The sequence below is a fragment of the Jaculus jaculus genome, chromosome 4, assembly GCF_020740685.1.
Source record: "Jaculus jaculus isolate mJacJac1 chromosome 4, mJacJac1.mat.Y.cur, whole genome shotgun sequence".
Lineage (NCBI taxonomy): Eukaryota > Metazoa > Chordata > Mammalia > Rodentia > Dipodidae > Jaculus > Jaculus jaculus.
In genome coordinates, this window is record NC_059105.1 from 78,208,216 (window position 1) to 78,232,543 (window position 24,328).

Consider the following 24,328-nt stretch of genomic DNA (forward strand, 5'->3'; position numbering starts at 1 on the left):
ATAACATCAAATCAATTAATACAGCTAAAAATAAACAGCTAGCTACAAAATCCAAGCATTAACCTAATCCAAGATGCAAAAATATATACATAACACAAGAAACACTAAAAAGCAAGATGAGGGCTAGAGAGATGGCTTAGCAGTTAAGCACTTGACTGTGAAGCCTAAGGACCCTGGTTCGAGGCTCAGTTCCCCAGGTCCCACGTTAGCCAGATGCACAAGGGGGCACACACGTCTGGAGTTCGTTTTCACAGGCTGGAAACCCTGGCGTGCCCAATCTCTCTCTCTCCTTCTGTCTTTCTCTCTGTGTCTGTCGCTCTCAAAAAAAAAAAAAAATTTTAAAAAAAGCAAGACGATATAAATCCACCTAAAAATATTAATGCATCAGAAATGACATCAAGTGAGAACGAGTTAGAGGAAATGCCTGAGAAAGATTTCAAAAGAATGACTGTAAATATGTTCAAAGAGATCAAAGAACAAATCAAAGGAATCAAAGAAGAAATCAAAGAGTAAATCAAAGGAATCAAAGAGGAAAAATCAAAGAAGACGTAGGACACCAATTTAACAAAATAAAGAAGGCAATACAAAACATAAGTTAGAAATAGAAATAATAAAGAAAAACCAGTCAGAATTACTAACAATGAAGAACACAGTTAATGAAATAAAAAAACTGTAGAAAATCTCACCAGTAGAATGGATGAAGGAGAGGACAGAATAGCTAAGCTAGAACACCAGGTGTCAGATCTAATACAGTACAACAAAGAGAAAGACAAACTTATAGAAAAGTATGAGTGGGAATTTCAAGATATTCAGGACACTATGAAAAGATCAAATATAAGAATTCAGGGCATATTAGAAGGAGAAGAATTCCACTCCAAAGGCATAGTAGGCGTCTTGAACAAAATAATAGAAGAAAATTTGCCCCAAATTGGGAAAGAGGTGCCAAGGCAGATACAGGAAACCTTTAGAAACCCAGCCAGACAAAACCTGGAAAGAACCTCTCCTCACCATATTATAATCAAACTTCCAAACACACAAACCAAAGAAAAAGTATTGAAAGCAGTTAGAGAGAAAAATCAATTTACCTACAAAGGTAAGCCCATCAGGATTACAGCAGATTATTCAACACAAACTTAAAAGCCAGAAGGGCTTGGAGTGATATATTCCAAGTGCTGAAAGATAACAACTGTCAACCAAGGTTACTTTATCCTGCAAAGGTATCCATTCAAGTAGACAGAGAAATAAGGACATTCCATGACAAAAGCAGGTTAAAGGAGTATTTGAAGAGAAAACCAGCTCTACAGAAAATACTTGATAGAATCCTACAAGCTGAACAAAAGGAAAAGCACACATATAAGGAACCTAGAAAAAACAAGCAATACTCAAATACTAGTTAACACAAGAGAGCACAGGTAGAACCGGAACCACAAAAAAAAAAAAAAAAAAATGGCAAACATAAATACACACCTTTCAATAACATCTCTTAATATCAATGGCCTCATGCCCCAACCAAAAGACACAGGTTTGCAGACTGGGTTAAAAATCAGGATCCTACAATTTGTTGTCTCCAAGAAACTCACCTTTCTACAAAGGATAGACATTATCTTAGGGTGAAAGGGTGGAAAACAGTGTTTCAAGCAAATGGGCCTAGAAAACAAGCAGGGGTTGCTATCCTAATATCTGACAAGTTAGACTTGAGTCCAATGTTGGTCAAGAAAGATAAGGAAGGTCACTTTATATTGATTAAGGGCATACTCCAACAGCAGGACATTACAATCCTAAACATATATGCACCCAACATGGAGGCCCCCAAAATCATCAAACACTATTAGAACTAAGGTCACAGATAACACCAAACACAGTGGTGGTGGGTGACTTTAACACCCCACTCTCATCAATTGACAGGTCATCCTGGGAAAAAATAAACAGACAGGCATCTGGACTAAATGAGGTCATAGAAGGAATGGACCTAAAAGATATATACAGGGCATTTCATCCAAAGGCTGCAGAATATACATTCTTTTCAGCAGCACATGGAATGTTCTCTAAAATAGACCATATATTAGGACACAAATCAAATCTTAACAAACTCAGGAAAATTCAAATAATTCCTTGCATTCTATCTCACCACAATGGAATTAAACTACAAATCAGTAGCAAAAAAGGCTACTGAGCATACACAAAATCATGGAAAGTAAACAATACACTACTAAATGATGAATGGGTCAATGAAGAAATCAAGAAGGAAATCAAAAAATTTATAGAGTCAAACGATAATGAGAACACAACATATCAAAATCTCTAGGACACAATGAAGGCAGTTCTAACAGGTAAATTTCCTTAAGTGCCTATTTTAAGAAATTAGAAAGGTCAAAAGTAAACGACCTAACGCTTCACCTTAAAGCCTTGGAAAAACAAGAATAAGTCAAACCAAAAATCAGTAGATGGGAAGAAATAATAAAGATTAGGACAGAAATTAACAAAATAGAAACAAAAAAAATCCAAAGAATTAATGAAACAAAGAGTTGGTTCTTTGAAAGGATAAACAAGATTGATAAGCCCTTAGCAAATCTGACCAAAAGAAAGAGAGAAGAGACACAGTTTAATAAAATCAGAGGTGAACAAGGTAACATCACAACAGATTCCAGAGAAATTCAAAAAATCATAGGGACATACTATAAAAGCATATACGTGACAAAGTACAAAAATCTGAAAGAAATGGATGATTTCCTTGATTTATATGACCTACATAAATTAAATCAAAATGAGATTAATCATTTAAATAGACCTATAACAAGCATGGAAATACAAACAGTTATCAATAATCTCCCAACTAAAAAAAGGCCAGGCCCAGATGGATTCACTGCTGAATTTTACCAGACCTTTAAGGAAGAGCTAACACTATTGCTTCTTAAGCTTTTCCAGGAAGTAGAAAAAGAAGGAATTCTACCAAACTCCTTCTATGAGGCCAGCATCACCCTGATACCAAAACCAGGCAAAGATAGAACAAAAAAAAAAAATTTACAGACCAATCTCCCTCATGAACATAGATGTAAAAATTCTCAACAAAATATTGGCAAACAGAGTATATCAAAAAGATCCTTCACCATGACCAAGTAGGCTTTTTCCCAGAGATGCAGGGGTGGTTCAATATACACAAATCTATAAACGTAATACATTATATAAATGGGGTGAAGGACAAAAATCACATGATCATCTCATTAGATCCAGAGAAAGCATTCAATATCCCTTCATGATAAAAGTCCTACAGATGGGGAGGGAGGGAATTACCATGGGATATATTTTATAATCATGGAAAATGTTAATAAAAATTTAAGAAAAATAAAATAAAATAAAGAATAGCTTTTGTTTTGGGAAAAAAAAAATGTCCTACAGAGACTGGGAATAGAAGGAACATATTTCAATATAATAAAAGCTATTTATGACAAGCCTACAGCCAACATATTACTAAATGGGGAAAAACTGGAAGCTTTTCCACTAAAATCAGGAACAAGACAGGGTGTCCACTGTCCCTACTTTTATTTAATATAGTTTTGGAAGTCTTAGCCATAGCAATAAGGCAAGAGACACACATAAAAGGAATACAAATTGGAAAGGAAGAGATCAAGTTATCATTATTTGCAGATGACATGATTCTATACATAAAGGACCCTAAAAACTCTACTAGCAAACTGTTAGAGCTGATCAAAACCTACAGCCATGTAGCAGGATATAAAATAAATACACAGAAATCAGTAGCCTTCATATATGCTAACAACAAACACACAGAGGATGAAATCAGAGAATCACTCCCATTCACAATTGCATCAAAAAAAATAAAGTACCTTGGAATAAACCTACCAAAGGAAGTAAGGAATCTCTACAATGAGAATTTTAAAACACTCAAGCAAGAAATTGCAGAAGACACTACAAAGTGGAGAAACATCCCTTGGTCCTGGATTGGAAGAATCAATATTGTGAAAATGGCAGTCTTACCAAAAGCAATCTATACATTTAATGCAATCCCTATCAAAATTCCAAAAGCATTCTTCATGGAAATAAAAAAAAAATCCAAAAATCCATTTGGAATTACAAAAAAACCTCGAATATCTAATATAATACTGAGCAACAAAAATAAGGTTGGTGGTTTCACCATACCTGATTTTAACCTATACTACAGAGCCATAGTAACAAAAACAGTGTGGTACTGGCACAAAAACAGACATGTAGATCAGTGGAACAGAATAGAGGACCCAGATGTAAGTCCAGGTAGCTATAGTCACCTGATATTCAATAAAAATGCCCAAAATACTCATTGGAGAAAACACAGCCTCTTCAGCAAATGGTGTTGGGAAAACTGGATATATATCTGCAGAAGGATGAAAATAGATTCTTCTCTCTCGCCATGCACAAGAATTAAGTCCAAATGGATTAAAGACCTTAACATCAGACCTGAAACTCTGAAACTGCTAGAGGAAAAAGTAGGGGAAACCCTTCAACATATTGGTCTTGGCAAAGACTTTCTGAATACAACCCCAATTGCTCAGGCAATAAAACCACAGATAATCACTGGGACTCATGAAATTACAAAGATTTTGCACTGCAAAGGACACAGTGAAAAAGCAAAGTGGCAACCTACAGAATGGGGAAAAAAATCTTCGCCAGCAATATATCTGATAGAGGATTAATATCTAGGATATACAAATAACTCAAAAAGTTAAATAATAAGGAATCAAACAAGCCAATCAAAAAATGGGCTATGGAGCTAAATAGAGCATTCTCAAAGGAAGAAATACGAATGGCATATCAGCATCTAAAAAATTGTTCTACGTCACTAGTCATCAGGGAAATGCAGATTAAAACTACATTGAGATTCCATCTCACTCCTGTCAGAATGGCCACTATCATGAAAACAAATGATCATAAATGTTGGCAGGGATGTGGAAAAAGAGGAACCCTTCTACACTGCTGGTGGGAATGCAATCTGGTCCAGTCATGGTGGAAATCACTGTGGAGGTTCCTAAAACAGCTAAAGATTGATCTACCATATGACCCAGCTATAGCACTCCTAGGCATATATCTGAAGGAATCATCTCATTTCCTTAGAAGTATGTGCTCAACCATGTTTATTGCTGCTCAATTTATAATAGCTGGGAAATGGAACCAGCCTAGATGTCCGTCAACTGATGAGTGGATAATGAAGATGTGGCACATTTATACAATGGAGTTCTACTCAGTTGTAAAGAAAAATGAAGTTATGAAATTTGCAGAAAAATGGATGGACCTGGAAAGGATTATACTAAGGGAGGTAACCCAGGCCCAGAAAGCCAAGCGCCACATGTTCTCTATCATATGTGGATCTTAGCTACAGATGATTGGGCTTCTGCGTGAGAATGAAAAGACTTATTAGCAGAGGCCAGGAAGTTAAAAAGGAGACATAAAGGGAAGAGAAAGGAAGGGAGGAGGGTACTTAATAGGTTGATATTGTATATATGGAAGTACAATGATTGAGATGGGAAAGTAATATGATGGAGAATGGAATTTCAAAGGGGAAAGTGTGAGTAGGGGAGGGAGGGAATTACCATGGGATATTTTTTATAATCATGGAAAATGTTAATAAAAATTAAAAAAAAATTAAACTGCACTTATTTGCAGAACCTATCATCCTGGGTTCAATTCTACAGTACCCAAGTAAAGACAGATGCAGAAAATGGTATATGCATCTGGAGTTTATTTGTTGCAAGATCTCTCTGTCTCTCCTGCATATTAAAAAATAAATAAATAATACATTTTTTAAAGTTAATAGACTATTTTTAGGGAAGTTTTAGTTTTCAGAAAAAGAGAAATTAAATTAGAGCGAGCTCAGATTTACTATCTCCTCTGACCTCTCCTCTGTTTTCAACAGTTCATCTATAACTGGCACTTGTGTTGTTCACTTTTTTGTGTTGTAGAATTTTTTGGGTTTTGACAATTGTAAATGAAATTCTATGAGCATTTGCTTATAAGTGTTTACATAGACATAGGATTTAAATCAATTTGAATAAATTTCAAAGAATATTATTACTGAATTGTATGCTGATATGACTGATAGAGAGGAAGAGGAAGAAACTTGCTGCGTCATTAGGGAGACAATCTTGCACTGTACTCTTAACTGCAGTTCAGCTAGTCTTTGGCAGCAGTTTTTCCTTTTGTCCTTGACTTGATGCAATAAAGTAAATTTTAGGGTTAAAATAGTAAACATCCCTATCACAACTTCCAAGGCTCAGGGTCCATTGTGGAAGAGGTTGTGGAAAGAATGTAAGAGCCAAAGGAAGATTAGGACTCCTTACAATGCACTCCTCCAGACACAAAATGGCCTGGATATCCATGACCTCACAGTGCCTGATAGCATTTACATAAGACCATCATAACAGGAAGAAATGATGATGACATCAAAATAAAAGAGAGACTGATTGAGAGGGGGAAAGGGTATGATGGAGAGTGAAGTTGCAAAGGGGGGGAAGGTTACCATGGCTTATTGTCTGTAATTATGGAAATTGTCAATAATATATATATATATATATGTATATATATATTATAATATATATTATATATATATGTATATGCATATATGTATGTATGTATATGTATTCAAAAACAAAACAAAAATCTATATTAATACTGGGGGTGAAATGATATGAGTGGGGCCAGGGGAGGGGATGGAGGAGAGAAGGGGAATAGAGGAGGGCTAATCAAAATTAAAATGTTATGAATAAGCCAAAATAAATAACTAAAATCCTGGCTTGATGGTGCACACCTTTTGTCCCAGCACTGAGGGAGGCAGAGGTAGGAGGGTCACCATGAGTTCAAGGCTACCTTGAGACTACATAGTGAATTCCAGGTCAGCCTGGGCTAGAGTGAGACCCTACTTGAAAAAAAATAATAAAAACAAGAACATTGAGGAAATAGAATAATTGGGCTTTCAGCTAGGAATGAGATAATCAAGCAAACCAAAGAAGAGGAATGATAGGACTCCGAAAAACAAAGCTAGTCCTTCAGGCCCCAGACATCCTATATGAAGCATCCCTCCCCTCCCCCCGCCCACACACACTACTTTTCATCCCTGATTCTGTTCTTCCTCTTGGCTACAAAGCTAACAAAAGTGCACTGAAACCACCCCTCCTGGCCCAGTCACCCAAACAAAGAGAAAATTAAGCAGTTCCCTAACTAGAAACCCATGGATATCTTGTGTGGATTGATGATTGGACCAGAACTATGCTTCTCTATCTCTCAGACCAATCATTTTAAAGATCAACATTTCCCTAGCCTGAAAGCCTTTTAAGCACCTAGACAACTGTCCTTTGATGGTATCCAGTTCAGGTCCCCTCTCTGCTAATACATGAAGCTTTGTTCTTCTTTTGCTTTTCCATAAACTTAAGAAACACTTTTTCTCTAAACTTGCTTTTTCTCTGTATAAAGTTCTCCTTTTAAACTCATCACTCACTGTCTATATGATTCATTCTTCAAATTCTATATAAAAATACCTGAAGCTACTGACTCAGTAGAGCTTAGGGAGCCATTGAGAATATGGCACCCTAGTCCTTAAGTTAAATTTACCTAAGAACTTAGATAAGGCTCCATCTAAAAGAGACCTGTTACAAGACTGTTTAGCTTTCCAAGAAATAGACAAGCTATCTTCCAAACTGACTAAACTAGCATTCCTACTTCCAGTGAAGGACAGTTCTGGGTACTCTACATTCTTAGTTGCATTTAATGTTGTTAACATATTGGACTTTAGCCATCCTAGAAGGTATGAAGTCTACTACGTCCATACCACCTGGCACAAACCTGATCTCATCTAAAAGGTATGCAGTGGTATCTCATTATTTTAACTTGCAATTCCCTAATTACATTGATCAGCTTTTCCTATGCTTGTTATCTATATATCACCTTTGACAAGGCATCTGCTCACAATGTTTGTCCATTTTGTAATTGTATTGGTCTTTGTTAAAGAGGGTATTGCATATATTGGATAATTGTCCCTTACTCCCTAGGTCTTTTGCAAATATTTTCTCTCAGTGATCTACGGTTACTCTTTTCCTGCTCTGAATCTTAAGGTCTTTTGAAATGGCCCCATTTATCTTGGATAGCTTTTTTGCTTTCTGATATATCTTAAGGTTTTTTTTAAGAATAATTTAATAAAATGATTTTCTGGTTTCTTTACAATTTCTTCTCCAAATCAAGAATCACAAACTTCTATAAGTAACTCTGGATACTTTGTGAAAAAAAGCATTAGCATTGAAACTGCAAGCTGTTCATTACAATTGGTATATTGTTTTGTTTTTATAGTATATGAATTGGCAATGCTAGAAAAATGTACTTTTAAATGAAGGTCACATTGAAATTACTAATTCATTGTAGTGTTTATGAACAACTTTAATAATCTTATTTCATTTCTTTACACTAAAAATGGTCACTCACAATGACATTAAAATCTTTACTTATTTACTTTGTTGTTTTTTATTAAGAACTTTAATAACATTGCAATTTGGTCTTTTTTTTTTCCAGATGGGGTCTCACTCTAGCCCCAGACTGACATGGAATTAACTATGTAGTCTCAGGGTGACCTCAAGCTCACAGGAATCCGCCTACCTCTGTCTCCCAAGTGCTAGGATGAAAGGCATGTGCCGTCATGCCCAGCTTGGGTTATATTCTTATGTCCCTCACCTCTGTCCCCATTCCACTGAGGACCCTCTTCCATGGGGTTATTGGTAGTCACCATGGAGTCATGAATGCACCAGTCAGTCTCTGTGGAGAGACAATACCTCAGAATATACCTTTCTACCTATGCTCTTACATCCTTTCTGCCCCCCTCTTCTGCAAAGTTCTCTGAACCTTGCATGGCATATTATAAGTCTCCTTAAGTATTAAGCTCTCTGCAGCTGCTAACTTTCTATTTTCATGAGATTTGAATCTCATCAGTATCTACTGCCATCTCCCCAGAGGAAGTTCTCTAGCTAGCCATGAGAGCAGCACTTATTTAATCCACAATTTCTGTAATGTTTTCTGGGCCCTGGTAGACAGGACAGGGATGACTCCTCTTGTGCTACTCACTCAATTTTCTTCTTTATCCTTTTGATGGGCCACAAGTCTTTCCAGGTGTTCACTTCCATCTGTAAAAAGTAAATTTGTTCTTTTTGTAATTTTATTTTATTTTTTCTTATTTGAGAGAGAAAGAGGGAGAGAATATGGGTGTACCAGGTTCTTCAAGCCACTGCAAACAAATTCCAGTTGCATACACCACTATGTGCATCTGGCTTACATGGGTACTGGGGAGTTTAACCTAGGTATTTTTGGCTTTGCAGGCAAGTACCTTAACCGCTAAGCCATCTCTCCAGCTTCTGTAAAAAGTAAATTTTTTAATCAAGAGTGAGAGGAACATGGACCAGAGGAGATAAACATAGACATTTAGAAGAATTTTTGATAGACATAACCATTGTTTTAGAAAAACATCATTAAAAGATTCCATCTGGGACCTATGACCTCCAAAGCTATATGCATCTGTCCTGGTCCTCAGTAACAGGTATGAATATTTTCCCACTGAGTGGGCCTCATATGCAATCAGAGAGCAGTTGATTACTTCCATAACCTATGTCACTATTGTACCAGTGGCTACATCTTGCCTTGCTAGTTATTTTGTATCTTGCAGGATCCATTACATTGTTCATGCTATTGATGTTTATCCCCCAACAGCTTACACAGTGCTTTCCAGCACTATGAGAGCTAGCTAGCAGAGAACTGTCTTTCATCTCAATTCCAGCATGACCTCTCAATGTCCTGCAACCACAGTCTGTATTGTCTTCAGCAATAGTTTTATCATTTAGTACCAGTGGGTAGCTAATGCTTTGGCAGTAGCTAGTAGCTTACATTGTATAGGGGGCTTCATAGGTCTCCATGATCAACAGATCATGATGGAGATAACATAATTTTGACACTGGGAATTATTGTTTTACTAAACTATTGTTTTATTAAACTATTTTTTTTGAAATAATAAAACTATTATTTAAGAGTAAACTTCTCTTTATCCTTGCACAATGCTTCTGGACAAAATATCACCCTTTCTTATACATTATTCTTTCTCTCTCTCTCTTTTTCTCCTCTCTCTCTCTCTCTCTCTCCCCCTCTCTCTCTTTCTGTTATAGCCTTTAATTAGCTAACCAAGAGGTGGGTTTCTATGGTACTGACTCATGCCATCATTAGTTTTCTATATATCTACCCATTCCCTTCCCTCCCTTACCCCTGTGTCCCTATAGACCCTTCTATACCTATGTTCTGTGATTCTATGCATTTATTATTCTCTTTTCTTCTCCTCTACCTGAGCCTCATTTTATATTCCTTACTTACTGATGATTAATGAAACTTATGAACAAATCAGACTATTCCATGTTAGGATGCATGTATGATAAGGAACATGTAGAATTTGTCTTTTCTGAACCTAGGTAACCTCACTTAGTATAATATTTTCCAGGCCCATCCATATTCATGAAAATCTCATGCTTTCATTTTTCCTTACCATTATATGGAATTCCATCATGTATATGAACAATACCTTTATTATTATTCATTCATCAGTCGACAGTCATCTGGGCTGATTCCATTTCCTAGCTATTGTAAGTAAAGGAGGAAATATCTCCATAGTAAGGAGTAGAATCTTTAGGGTATAAGACCAGGAGTAGTATAGCTGGGTCAAATGGTATATCTTTTTTTATATTTTTGAGGAACCAGCAAGCTTATTTCCTAATAGCTATATAAGTTTTCACTCCCACCAAGAGTGAATGAGATTTCCTCTTTTCCTCATACCCTTGCCTGAATTGTTGTCATTTAATTTTTTGATAGTAGCAATTCTGACCAGTGAGGTGGAATCTCAAAGTAGTTTTAATTTACATTGACCCAATGGCTAGAGATGTTAAACATTTTTTAGATGTTTATTGGCCATTTGTTTTGTTTGTTTGTTTTGTTTTTATTTTTCAGGGTAGGGTCTCACTCTGGCTCAGGCTGACCTGGAATTCACTATGTAGTCTCATGCCAACCTTGAACTCATAGCGATCCACCTACCTCTGCCTTCTGAGTGCTGGGATTAAAGGTGAGCGCCACCATGTCCTGCTTGGCCATTTGTATTTCTTGCTGTGTGAACTCACTATTCAGTTCCCTATCCCATTTTATGATTTCGTTGATTGACTTTTTGTTGCTTAGGTTTTTAAGTTCTTTGTATATGATAGATATTAAAAAATCAGTTTTTTGGTTTTTTTTGTTTTTTTTTTTTTTTTTTTTTTTTTTTTTTTGCTTTTTCGAGGTAGGGTCGTCTCACTCTGGCTCAGGTTGACCTGGAGATCACTCTGTAGTCTCAGGGTAGCCTCGAACTCATGGCAATCCTCCTATCTCTGCCGCCCAAGTGCTGGGATTAAAGGTGTGCACCACTATGCCCAGCAAACAATCAGTTCTATACCTGGTGAAGATTTTATCCCATTTTGTAGGTTGTTGTTGTCTCTGTTGATGGATTGTTTAGCTGTACAATGGCTTTTTATTTCATAGTATCACAAAGGTTGAATGTCTTATTCCCAAAGCAAACTGAAGTCTTATTTAGAAAGATTTCCTTTTGCCTTTATCTTAGAATTCTCCCTAGTTTTCCTCAAATTGTTTCATGGTATCACTTGCTATACTGAGGTCTCTGGTCCACTTTGAAGGGTTTTTTTTGTTGTTGTTGTTGTTTGTTTGTTTTGTTTTTTTGCAAGGTGACATAAGAAGGTCTAGATTCATTCTTCCATATGTGGTTATCCAGTTTCTCCTGCACAATCTGCTGAAAATGTTTTTTATAGGGCCAGTACCACTCTGTTTCTATTATTTTGGCTTTGTAGTATATCATGAAATCAGGTATAGTGATACCATTAGCAGTATTCCGTTTGTTGACAGCACTTTTGGTTATTTAAGGTCTATTGTTCTTCTATATGACTTTTGAGATGATTTGTTTCTCATTCTGAGAATGATGATGCTTGAATTGAAATTGAAATTGGAATTGCAGGGCTGGAGAAATGGCTTAGCAGGTAAGCACTTGCCTGTGAATCCTAAGGACTCTGGTTCAAGGCTCAATTCCCCAGGATCCACATAAGCCAGATGCACAAGGTGGTGCATGCATCTGGAGTTCATTCGCAGTGGCTGGAGACCCTGACATGCCCATTCTCTCTCTATGTATCTGCCTGCCCCCCCCCCCCCCGTCTTTCTTTCTCAAATAAATAAATAAAAATAAACAAAAGAATTTTAAAGAAAGAAATTGGAATTGTATTAAATCTGTGTATACCTTTCGGCCATTTTCATGACAGTAATTATTTTGATCCATGAGCATGGAAGATCTTTCCATCTTCTAGTGTGTTACCCAATTCATTTTATTTTAATTTTTTTATCGTAAGGTCTTTTGTTTCCTCATTAAGGACATTCTGCCATATTTAATTTTCATTGTTTTGCAAATGAGTCTATTTCCCTGATTTCTTTTTCAGTTGTTTTGCATATGCAGCTACTAATTTTGTGTGTGTGTGTGTGTGTGTGTGTGTGTGCATGTTAATTTTATATCCTGCCACATTTCTTCTCCAAGTATTTATCAGTCCAATTAGGTTTTGGTAGGGCTTGAGGGTCTCCTAATTATAGAATCATATCACCTATAAATTAGGTGAATTTGAATTCTTCCTTTCCAATTTCATTTCTTTTTCCTTTCTCTTCTTATTGCTCAAGCTAAGACTTCAAGTACTATATTAAATACCAGTGGGGAGTGGACAACCCTGCCTTGTTCCAAAGCTGAGTAGGAATACTTCACGTTTTTTCCCCATTTAGTATAATATGAACCTTAGGACTTTTATAAATAGGTATTGTTTTAATAAATAAGGGAAGTTTTGTTGAAGGACTTTTCTACAACTATTAAAGAGATAGTGTGTTGGGGCTGGAGAATGGCTTAGCAGTTAGGGCACTTGCCTGCAAAGCCAAAGGACCTAAGTTTGATTCTCCAGAACCCACATATGTCAGATGCACAAGGGGACACATGCGCCTGGAGTTCACTTGCAGTGGCTGGAGGCCCTGGTACACCCATTCTCTCTCCCCCTCTCTCTGCCTCTTTCTCTCTCTCAAATAAATAAATCAAAATAAAGTTTAAAAAAAGCAAAAAAAAACTTTTAAAAAGATAGTGTGATTTTTATCTTCAAGTTTATTTATGTGATATACTATGCTTTTTGCTGTTGAACTGCCCTTGCATCCCTGGGATGAAACTTACTTGATTGAGGTGGATGATACTTTTGATGTATTCTTGAATAAAATTTGCAAGAATTTTATTGAAAATTTTTGTGTCTAACTTAATCAGAGATATTGGTTTATAATTTTCTTTTCTCATGTCTCTGTCCAGTTTTGGTATTAGTGCAATGCTGGCTTCATAGGAGCAGTCAGTCCTTTTCAATTTTGTGAAATATCTCAAGAAACTTTATTTAGCCTATAAAGATTTGGTAGAATTTAGCAGTGAATCCACCTGTGCCTGTACTTTTTTTTTTTTTGAGGGGAAACTTAATTACTCCTTCAATATGATTAGATATTATAAATCTATTCTGACACTATCTCTTCTAGGTTTAGCTTTGCTAGACAATACAGTCAAGAAATTCATTCATTTCTTCCATATTTTGCAATTTTGGGAAATATAGGTTTTTGAAGTATGTCCTTGTAATCCTCCCAATTTCATTGCTATTTACTGCAACATCTCTTTTTTCACCTCTAATTCTTCATAAGTTTTAATTTTTTTCTTCATTTCCAATTCATTAATTTCTGCCATAGTCATAAGTATTTCATGTGGTAGTGTTGGGCTTGGGTTGTTCTTGTTTTTGCTATGCCTTCAGATATTTGAGATCTCTCCAATTTTGGAATTCACTATGCAGTTTCAGGCTGGCCTCAAACTCAGTGATCCTCCAACCTTTACCTCTTGAGTACTGAGATTAAAGGTGTGCACCACCATGCCAACTAGTCTCTCTGGTTTATTTTTTAATATTTTATTTTTTATTTGTTTACTAGAGAGAAAGAGGCAGAGAGAAGAAAGTGTCTGTGAGAGAGAATGAGTGTGCCAGGGCCTCCAGTCACTGCAAACAAATTCCAGACATATGTGCCACCTTGTACATCTGGCTCATATGGGTGTCCTGGGGAATTGAACCTGGGTCCTTTGGCTTTGCAGGCAAGTGCCTTAACCACTAAGCCATCTCTCAAGTCCTCTCTAGTTTTTAATGTGAGCATTTAGAGCTATAAACTTAGGACTGTCTTCAGTGAGCCCCATAACTTTTGGTATGCTATGTTTTCATTCATTCAGTTCTAGGACTTTTTTTAAATTTATTTCTTGATTTCTTCTACATCCCATTCATTATTCAATCATGTGTTGTTCAATCTCTTGGTATTTCTGTGTTTTCTGTTTCTCTTGTTGATTTCTAGCTTGTGCATTATGGTCAAATATAATACCAAGGCTTATGTTAATTTTCCTAAATTCATGGAAAATTACTCTGTGTCCTTATAATTTTAGAGAGGGTATTATGAGCTGGTGAGAATGTGTATTCTGCAGGGTTTAGATGGAATGACCTGTAGATGTCTGTTAGCTTCATTTTTTCTCTATTGATTTCCTGTTTAGATGATCAATCTATTGATGATAATGGACATTAAAGTCATATACTGCAATTGTATTGTGATTTACTTCTGATTTAATGTCTAGTAGATTTTGTTTTATAAAATTTGGTGCACCTGTGTTTGATGGATCTAGTTTATGGTTGTAATACCCCCCTTTTTAAATTGTTCCCTTGATGAGTGTAAAACAGGCTTCTTTATTTTTTTGGAGTGAATGTAGAGATACTTTAAAATTTTATTTCATTTTGTATTTATTTTATTAAGAGCATACTTTGTATGGATAAATCATGTGTTGGTACCATCTCTTCCTTCTGCCAGGCCCCCGTTCCACTGGGGGCCTTCCTCAGTGGGACTGCTCATATTCCCCATGCATTGTGGTAGCAGAAGTCAGTTATTGGGGGGAGACAATGCCTCTGGGCATGATGTCCCAACATGTGGTTCTTACAATCATTCCACCCCCTCTTCTACAAAATTCCCTGAGCCTTGATGGGTGTGTTTTATGTCTACTTAAGTGATAAGCTCCTAGGAGCTTCTGAATTTCTGCTTTGTTATGTGTTGTGTCAATACAAAAAGCGTATCTCTCACCTCAAAGGGGATAAGAAATAGTTTATTCTGGAGCCAAGTATGAGTTACCATGGCCCAGGGACTCAGATTTAGGTTATTCCAAATCTCATGTTCCAACATGTTAACAATCATTTCCTGAAGGTTGAGTAGTTATAGAATAGAAAGTCATAAATCAAGGCACTTTTCAAATATATTGGTTGACCATCAGGTAGGCAGGTGATAGCAAAGTAGGGAAATCTCCACCATAGGCCTCAGATGCTATCTGATGCCTTTCTTAGCTTTTGGGTTGTTGGAAGATGGTGGTCTGTCAGTACATTCCAAAAAGGTTGCACCTGATCAACTGATAGTCACGTGGATGTTAGGTTAGACACAGATGTAGGCTATTGAGAAGCTAAAGACAGCCCAAGGTAATTAGGCTTTGGTTTTGCAACACTCCATTTCTCTGTGATCACACTAGCTTTGTGAGTCCATTAAGCCTTGTTAGAAATAGCTACAGCAGATACAGCACATTCCTGGGAACTTTAGTTCAGTTGACTCTCCTCAGCATCTGTCTCCTTCACCCTTGTGCTGTCAGGCTTACCATGGAAACAGGACTCTTGTTCATCTCCCCAATTCCTGGCCTTGGCTGAAATGTAAGGGATCTTTTATCTCCTTGAGACTCCCTACCTTCTGAAAAAGAAAACATATTTTCCAATGGAGAGTGGAGTCACCTGCAACTCCCAGTACCAGAAATCGGTGCTACCCACATCAAGTTCTTAATCTGAGACCTACAAAGTCCCCAAAACAAGACAGGCTTCTGTCAAAGCACCTGATTACCTGCCAGAGATAAAAAGATAAGACCCTATTGATAAAGACATTATATGCTTCCAACACGGAGAACCCTGGCTGGAATCTGGAAGAGAGCCAGTCCCCAGAAAGCTAGCCTATCAAATGCTATAAAGGGCTACATGACCTACTGGGGGGAAGTGGTCAACAATGGTGTGAGCAAGCACAGATCTAAACTACTCAGAAACAACCAGCCTGACAAGAAGTACACACCAGTGTCATGGTGGCACACAGCCTTGGCGGTTAACCAGTGGCTTTCGCTTCGGCTAGGAGATCTATATCTGGAACTGAGAACCATGAGAGAATCCTATGGAAACAAAGATTATGGTCTTCAATGCCAAGCTCCCGCTAGTTTTTAGCAAAAAGAGGGGCTACATCCATCAAAATCTCCCTAAATTAATAATGCTTATCCAACTTAACCTGTGCTGACTTCTTTATTTCTCTTGATTGCTTTTGATTTAAAGTCTATTTTTTTTAAGATTAGCCTTTAATGGTTAGGTGGGTTTCTTAAAGACAGAAAATGAATGGACCCAAGTTTCAACCTATTGCCTGTGTCTTTTGATTGTGGAGTAGTGTCCATTGATATTTAAAGTTATAATTTAAAGGTGTGAGTAAATCCCTGTCAATGTGAAGACTTTGTGGAGTTTGGTGATTTGCTTTAAAAAAAAAAAATACACACACACACACATATTTGTTTTTTGAGGTAGGGTCTTGCTCTAGCCCAGGAATTCCAGTCCTGGAATTCACTATGTAGTCTCAGGCTGGCCTTCAGTTCACAGTGATCTTCTTACATCTGCCTTCCAAGTACTGAGATTAAGGGCATGCACCACTATGCGTGGCTTAAACTTTTTTTTTCAAAGGTTATACTTTTATATACCCTCTCTTCCACCCCAATTCCACTGAAGGCTTTCCTCCATGGAGTTCTTGGTATTCACTATGGTATCCTGAAGGCCTCAGTCAGTCTGGGTGGGGAGAGTGCCTCAGGCTAATCTTATCCAACCTGCAGCTCTTACAATCTTTGGGCCCCTTCTTCTACAATGTTCCCTGAGCCTTGATGGGTGTGTTAGAAATCTGATTTAGTGTTGAGTTCTCTGTAGCCTCTGGATTTCTGTTTTGATGAGATCTGAGTTTCCAGTGTCTATCACCATCTCCCTGGGACTGATTTTCAGGCTGGCAGTGAGAGCAGTACTCATGTCACTGCTTCTTCTGCAATGACTCCTGGGCCCCAGCAAATGTGGTGGAGGTGACCTATCTCATAGTAGGCATATTTTTAATCTTCATTTGCTTTTACATCTATTGATTTTTTTTGCTTTTTTATTTTTAATTTTTTTATTGACAACTTCTATAATTATAAACAATATCCCATGGCAATTCCCCCCCCCAATTCCTTTTGAAATTCCACTCTTCATACTCCCCCTCTCAATCAGTCTCTCTTTTATTTTTATGTCATGATCTTTTCCTTCTATTATGATGATCTTGTGTAAGTAATATCAGGCATTGTGAGGTCATGGATATCCGGGCCATTTTGTGTCTGGAGAAGCATGTTGTAAGGAATCCTACCTTTCCTTTGACTCTTACATGCTTTCCATTACCTCTTGGGCAATGGACCCTGAGCCTTGGAATGTGTTATAGAGATATTTCAGTGTTGAGCATTCCTCTGTCACTTCTTCTTCTTCTCAGCACCATGATGCCTTCTGAGTCATCCCAAGGTAACTACCATCTGAAAAGCTTCTCTAACCAAAAGCAAGAGTAGCATTCATATATGGGTATGAACATTAAGAGAAGTGCTTACTGGGAAGTTTGGTGAGGACAGTATACATATTTAGCCAGACACCAGCAGACATTACACCCTAGGGCTCATGACTACCCACGTTGTAGGTTTTCAGCATCAGGGATGTATTCCCTCCCATGGAGCAAGCCTCCAGTCACATTAGAGGGTGGTTGCTTTCCCCCATAACAGACATGCCACTATTGCATCTGTTGGCTCATTTGACCTGACTGGCCAAATTTAAGCCTTGCAGTATTCACGGTTGAGTATCTTCACTGGTGATTTCTCTCTTCCACTGAGCTACATGTATCATAGCTTTTTCCAGCTTTCTGTCAGTTGGTCTACATGGAGAAGGTTTTCAGATCAGCTCTAGAAGGATTTCTCAGTGACCTTGCAGCCCAAATATGTGGGGTCTTCAGCAATAGGGTCTTACCATCAATTCTTTTTTGGAAACCAAGGGCCTCAGCAATGGCCTATAATGTTTTGGGGGTATCAGAGACCACCCTTGCCAACAACTCACTGGAAGGTATACCAACCCTAGCACTGAAATTTTTCTAGTAACAGTCTATGGCTTCTGAGTGTTCCATTGTCCAAAATGTAGGTTTCCGTATGATTTACTCATAACCTCTTAGATTTTGATTAGCCCTCCCTCCCCCTGTCCTTTACTCAATCTCTTCTCCTGACCTCATTTATTTAAAAGAGAGAGAGAGAAAAAAAAAGGCAGATAGAGAGAGAGGGAGAATAGGCATGCCAGGGCCTCCAGACACTGCAAACAAACTCCAGATGTATGCATCACCTTGTGCATCTGGCTTACGTGGGCCCTGGGGAATCAAACCAAGGTCTTTTGGCTTTCCAGACAAGTACCTTTATCGCTATGCCATCTATCCAGCCCATATTGTAGTTTTGATTAGTGACTTTTCCTTCCTGTAGCTGCTTGAGTATGTTTATTATCCTCTGCATGGGAAGTATTCTATTATTCTATTAGGCTGTCTTGGTGCTCCTATATTCATAGATCTGGACTTTATACTAGAAAGGTTTTCTTTTACCTTCTATGATGAGGGATAATTTTGTTTAGTAGTGTGTGTTGTTATACATGGTCTTTCAAAATTTGCAATATTCCATTCTAAGCTTATGTGGCTTTTAGAGTTTCCAAAGAAAATTTGGATTTTATTTGATGGGGTCACTTTGTAAGTCATGAGCTGTTTCTCTCTTGCAGGTTTTTTTTTTTTTTTGTACTCTTTTATTTATAGTGTTTAGTGTTTTAACTACAATGTGTCATGGAAAATTTCTCCTCTGGTCCTGTGTATTTGGTATTTTGTATGCCTCTTTTACGTGGATGAGCCTCTCTTTCATAAGATTCAGAAAATTTTCTTCTATAATTTTATTGAAGTCATTCTCTACTCCCTTGGCTTGGCCTGTGTAGTTCTTCCCCTTACTGTATGCCCATAATTCAAGCATTTCATTTTTTATGGTGTTTCACATTTCCCTCTGTTCATTGTTTTTGTTTTATTTTGTTGCTGTTTTGAGCTTGTTGTTGATTTTTACCTCCCAATCTATTTTCTCAGTCTTGTCCTCAATACCTGGTAGTCTGTCCTTCACATGATCCATTCTGTTGGTGAGGCTTTCTTAAGAGATTTTTATCTGAATTGCTTCACTTTTGATTTCCATAATGTTTTTACTCAGAGTTCCTATATCTTTACTGAATTCTATTTTCTTGTTTTTCCTACTGTATATTGATTGAGTTCTTCAGTTAATTCTCTTCCATTTCACTCAGATGTTTATATATGCCTCATTAAATGTGTTGAATATACTTTTCATAATTTCATTTTGGAATTGTCTTTCTGAAGTTCCCTCTAAGTAATTTTCATTGGAGGTATCCACTATGGGACAATGCACTCATGGTGGACATATCTTGTCTTGGTTTCCTGTGTTATCTGTTTTGCACGAGGATATTTTCCCCTCTGGAAATAATTTTGTCTTGCCTTTAATTCAGTAGTGGCAGCTCCACTGGGACCTGTGTTGAGTGGCCTGGTTGGCCTTGCTCTGAGGAATGAGTGGGCATTTGATCCTCCAGTCAGGTTGTGGGGGTGAGCCTATGCCATGCTGCTTAGGGACCTGAAGGCTGTACTGCCTTGCTCATGGCTGAGTTGAGCAGGCAGTCCCAAGTGCACAGGAGTGGAGGACTGGAAGAGCACAGGGTAAGAGCTTACTTGAGTCCTGTATGGCCTACTCTATAGTGTTCCATGACGGTGGACATGGGCAGATGGACATATTGGGAAGGGCAAGGGAGTGAGCCTATGGCATGCTTCTTGTTGGGGGTACTCTACTTTTTTATTTGGTTTTATTTTTTAGACAGGTACTCATGTAGCCCAAAACGGTTGTGAATCCCATCTATAGCCAAGGATGATCTTAAACTCTTCATCTTTCTGTCTGTACTCCAAAGGTAGAAGGATTAAAATCATGTGTCACCATCTTTTGTTGCTGTATCTTGAAATATAAAGACTAAAGATATACAAAATTCTTTGAGCTCTGCTTGAGGTTCCTGGAGTGTTTGTTTTGTGGTGGTATGTTTTGGAAGTTCAATCAAAAACAATAAAACTGACTACAACAGAATTGGTACAAGAAGTAGGGTGTTTCTGGGTTGTCGATGTGATAAATCTGACAACATAGATTTTGTTGGTCTTTTAGAACTTTTATATTGGAGAAATTGGCACGGACTTGGTACTTAAACCTTAAGATGCCTTCTAGAGTAATAAGCCTAATTGTATGGACTATTCTGACCAGTTTGAAACTGCTAAGTACTAAGTACATAGACAATTGTATTTAGAGTTTTTGCTTATGAAATTTCTAAGGGGAAGGAAAGACTACAAAGAACTTTACTGGAACTGAAATACTAACATAAGGGCTGGCCGTGTTCTGCTGCCCATACCCAGAAAGTTTAATTGAGATTAAATTTGTAATGGGCTAATGTGTTTGGCTAAAAATATAAAACTGAAAGATATAAGATTTGAAATTGAAAAAATTCAGAAAAGACAAAAAATTCAAATAAGGAGGCTAGAGAAAGGCTGTAGCAGTTAAGGCACTTGCCTACAAAGACAAAGGACCCAGGTTTGATTCTCTAGGACCCACATAAGCCAGATGCACAAGGTGGTGCATGCATCTGGAGTTGATGTGCAGTGGCTGGAGGCCCTGGCATGCCCATTGTCTCTATCTGCCTCTCTTGTTCTCTTGAATAAATAAATAATTTTTAATTAAAATAAGCAAAAGTTTCTATTGTTAAGGAGATATCACCATGATTAAAGATGGTCCAAATGTGTTTCATTAAAACAATCATAAGAATGCTGAAGAGTGAATGGTAAATATTCAAACACTTTTGAAAGGAGTTGCCTGAAAGAACCTGTTCTTCAAGGTCACAACTTATTTGCTTAATTTCTCGAATCTACAAAGAACTCAAAACCCTAAACAATAATAAATCAAATAACCCACTCACAAAATGGGGCAATGAACTGCACTGGCAGTTCTCAAGGAAGAAATACAAATGGCAAACACACATTTAAGAAAATGTTCATCATTCCTAATCATTATGGAAATGCAAATTAAAACAACTCTGAGACTCTACCTTACCTCAGTAAGGATAGCAAACATTAAAAAATCAAATGAAAACAAATTATGGCAATGATATAGAGAAATAGGAACCCTTATCCACTGTTGGTAGGAATGCAAGTTGGTATAACCACTGTGGAAAGCAATATGGAGACTCCTAAAAATGTTAACTATAGTTACCAACAGACCCAGTTATTCCCTTACTGGGCATTCTAAAAGCTCCATGCCTCAGTTCAGAGAGATTTGCTCAACCATGTTTATAGCTTCTCAACTCATAATAGCTATCAGCTGGAATCAACTCAGATGCCCATCATTGGACAAAAGGATAACCAAAGATGTGGCATATCTATACAATGGAATTCTACACAGCAGTAAGGAAAAAATGACATATTGAAATATGAAGAAAGTGGTCGGACCTGGAACATATCTTTCTCAACAATCTCACCCAATCACAGAAATATAATCTCACTCATCTGTGTCTCCCAACCTGAATCTGCCCAAGATGCGGACATACCTAATAAGCATCTCCAGGACTGGACAATAGGGAGGGTGGGGCAGGAGGTGAAATTGGAAGACAGAAAACTGGACCCAAATGGCAATGGTACCATAAAATCCTACATCCTAAAAGACAGATTAAATGGTTGAACCTTTACCAGGTCCTTAGAAGGAACACGTGAATCACAGGGCCCTGGAGATGGTAAGATAAAACTAACCTGAATCTTTTCCTGTTTCTTTCTCTCTTCTCTCTAACTCTTTTATATTACCTATCTTTTTCCTTCCTTCTTGGGATGGGCTTACGGCTATTATAACCAACTTCCCCTTGCCAGAACTTGGTTCACTCTCCTGTTGCTGTTTTCCAACCACTGTGGCAAGGAGGTGATGTCCAGCTTCTGCTTATGCCATGCTTTCCCCTGCCATCATGAAGCTTCTCCTTGAGACTGTAAGCCAAAATAAAAACTTTCTTCCCATCAGCTGCTTTGGTCAGGTGCTTTGACCCAGCAACATGAAAGTTAACTATGACAGTATGCATATTCATTTAGTTTTAACTGTTCATGTTCTTTTTTGATAGTTGTAATGCATTCATATTGTTTAAAGTTAAAATTGGCTGGAGAGATGGCTTAGCAGTTAAGGCATTTGCCTGCAAAGCCAAAGGATTGATTCCCCAGGACCCATGGAAGCCAGATGGGCAAGAAGGCACATGCATCTAGAGATCTTTGCAGTGATTGGAGGTCCTGGCACACCCATTCTCTCTCTCCCTCTCTCTGCCTCTTTCTATCTCTCTCAAATAAATAAATAAAAATAAAGTTTGAAAATAACTGTGGTATTCACCCCTTTCCCTCTATACCATGTCTCTCCATCACTTCAAGAAACCACATTTTTATAGTTTATAGTTGTTTCTTCAAAACTTTCTTTTTGAAAATGTATGTAAATATATATGTTGTTTTCTTTCTGTTTTAATTTTTATTTTTTACTTGTAGATTGACAAATCACACTTGCATATGTTTATGGAGTATAAAATGAAGTTATAGTTTCTGAAGTTTGATTTGATTTGATTCTTAAATAAAAATAATCAACACACTTAATGCCTCTAATCATCATACCTTATAGTGAAAAAACATTTGATATTTAAACTCAATGATTAATACACATACAGTACCTTATTACTGACTAAATTCAATTCACCACACAATATGTAATATACATCAAAAAAAAACCCTCATTCCTTCTGTCTAGCTGAGGTCTTATACCTATTTGACTATCTTCCCATGCTTCCCAGTAGCACCCAAGTCTCTAATGACCATCATTCTATTACACTTCTTTGAGTTCTTTTTACTTCATTCTATATGTAACTGAGAAAACATGGTACTTTTTATCTTTTGTGCATGACTTGTATAATTTAGCAGAAAGTTATCTAATTAGATCAATGTTACCACAAATTATATGTACTACTCTAGAAGTTCCTTAAGCTATTGTATGCTGTGTTTCCATTTTTTTTGACTAAAGATATTTTTTTCCTTTTTAGCTTCTTCAGACTCATTTGTTAGTGGTGCAAGAGCATAGTGCTTATTTTCTATGTATTGGTGAATTTTCCAATATTCATCCTGCTACTGATTTCTAGTTTCATGTCATTGGTTTTGGAAAGGAATTCTATGCTATTTCAGTTTTCTTAAACATCCTAACATTATCTGTTCTGGAAAATGTTCACTGTACGGTTGGGAAATGTGTATTCCATTTTTGAGTATAATATTCTGTGTGTTAAATACTTTTGGTCTAAAGTATTATTCAAGTGTAGTGTTTCTTTATTAATTTTCTGTTTGTATTTTCTATTATTGAAACTAGGGTTTTTAAAGTCCATTATGATTACTGTATTTCAATCTACATATTATTTTAGATCATTTAATATTTTTTATGTAGTTAAGTGCTGAGATTTGGAATATATTATCTATATGTGTGTGTGCGTGCTACTATAGAATTTCATAATATATATAAATACATCAAATATATATATTTAAATGTGACATGAATATGTGGTAAATTACCTTTGATCAATATATAATGGCCTTCTTTGTCCCTTTTATACTATGTATTTAAAAAGTCTACTTTGTCTGATATAACAATGCCTACAGTCACTGGCTTCCATTTGTGTGGAATAACTCTTTCCATTCCTTCACTTCAATCTATGAATGTTCTTAAAACTGAGTCAAGTATCTTTTTTTAAAAACTACGACTTTATTTATATTGCTATGCTTAAGTTACATGGACAAGACAACCAAGCTGTTCTTCCCCGTGTCAGAAAGTTTCCGATCAAGACCAATTCTGTGATGACCAGTACTAGCAATGGCGACATCTTTGGGTCAAGACCGACAAAGAAGAATGGGCTCTGTTTACAGCTCATCT